Below are 1,936 nucleotides of genomic sequence, written 5' to 3' on the forward strand. Positions count from 1 at the left end.
AAAAAAAGACTCTTAAAAGGTTGGCAGGACTTCTAAGGTAGTCAGCCCCTTGGTTCAGAAATGTGGGTGCTACTGGTCTCTTGGTATCCTGAAGAAAGCACCTGAGGAGCAAGAGTAACACCCAGGGAGCAGGGATGATGAGGGATGTAGCCGAAGCTCTACTGCTTCTGCTGCATGATCCAGGCCTTTTCCTGAGGGGTGGGTCTGGCTAAGCGATGGACACAGGCTCGTGACTCAGGCCACCTATCGTGACTCGGGCCACCTACTCAGAGACTCTGCCCTCACAGGAACTTTTCCCTCCTACCCGAATTGTCTTGTTTTCTAGCTCCTTTTCCTACTCTCTGAGGAAAATCCAGTTTCCCAAATTCCCGTGTCTTTCACAGGCTGTATGTAGGATTGATAAATATTGAGGTGAAAGGTTCCTGTGGTTCTATTCTCCTTGAGGAATCAAGCCTAAGGGGACTCTCCTGGCTGTCCTCAGTGGTGACTGGGGCAAGACAGAATCGCAGCGCCCCCGCCATTGCTGCTTCTGAAATTGGCAATTGGGTCTCTCTGAAGAAGGTCCTCTCTACTCTCTACAATCAAAATCTCTCTCTCTCTCTCTCTCTCTCTCTCTCTCTCTCTCTCCCACACACACACACACATGAAATCTCTCTTTGTGAATAGCAACCAGAGCTTCAGGTCAGAAGCAGTGACGGCTGGAAGTGGGTGGTATCAGGGTGGATGTGGATCGGTGCCTTCAAAAGAGGCCTTCTCTTGTTTAATACAGTGAAGTGTCACCTTGGAGCCAGAGTGAATAAAGTAATCCATTGCCTGGCTGCAGGCAGACAGTGGGGATGCCTTCGGAATGTAAAGGGACACTCTCCTGCAGTGCTCTGACCTTCCGTAGACTCCTAGAAACATTTCCCTTTAGTCCAGCATCCCATCAGTGAACCCACCCACACTGTACTTCATTCTATAGGGAGGAGAAAGATGCTAAGTGGGGGAAAAATGAGAAGTGTTATGAGCGAGGGCCCTATGTGTCCACATCTTTATATTTACAGCTAAATAGAAAGAAAGGCCAAAGGTTAAGCCAGTGAATGCACGGGGTGATCGAAGGCCTGGGAAGCTGTGTCTTTGCTAGCCCGTGAAGTTGTGCTCCTTTGACAGGCCTCCGTGTGTGTGTGTGTGTGTGTGTGTGTGTGTGTGTGTGTGTGTGTGTGTCGGTGGTGGGGCTTCTCAAAGAGTTCCTGAGGGAAACCCCAGGACATCCTGGCCTCTAAGGGCTCAGGACTTGGGAGACAACTACAGGTGAGACAGCTGCAGTTCACTCGGTTCACTCGTGAGGCCATAAACACCGAGAAAGAAACAAAGAATATGTGAGCATCAGGTGCAGGGAGAGGAAGAGGATAGGGCAAAGCATGGGGTCCCTTAGGTGTGACCAAGTAGGATAAAAGCAGATGCCATCCCACCTGAGACTAGGGCTACCCTTGGCGTGCCACCTCACTCCACCCTCAGAGCTAGCTGACAGTGGTCACTGTCCTTACTCCTTAGCTTGGGGTCCTGCAGAGGCAGATCAGGGTAGGGGACAGGACTCCTTAAGGAAATCTGGGTAACCCTCCTTCTCCAAGTCCCCGAGGTGAAGGGAAGCAAACATGCAGGGTTAGAATAAGAATCTCCAAGATGGCGGGATAGATAGGCAGACCCTAGACTGGCGCCATGAACCTCCTGCCGTGAAACCCCCATGGCAATGGGCTGCTGTACGGGACCACGGGTGTTTTGCATGTGGAATGGAGAATGGATTCCAAGTCTATAACGCCAATCCACTCAAAGAGAAAGAGAAACAAGGCTACGGCTGCTGACTTGCGTTTGCTGTCCCAACTCCACCAAAATGAGCTGGGCGGCTGCTGACTCCTGTGAACTGAATTGTTGATTTCCTGACGATGCAGATAGGATT

Source organism: Mastomys coucha, unplaced genomic scaffold, assembly GCF_008632895.1.
Source record: "Mastomys coucha isolate ucsf_1 unplaced genomic scaffold, UCSF_Mcou_1 pScaffold23, whole genome shotgun sequence".
Classification (NCBI taxonomy): Eukaryota; Metazoa; Chordata; class Mammalia; order Rodentia; family Muridae; genus Mastomys; species Mastomys coucha.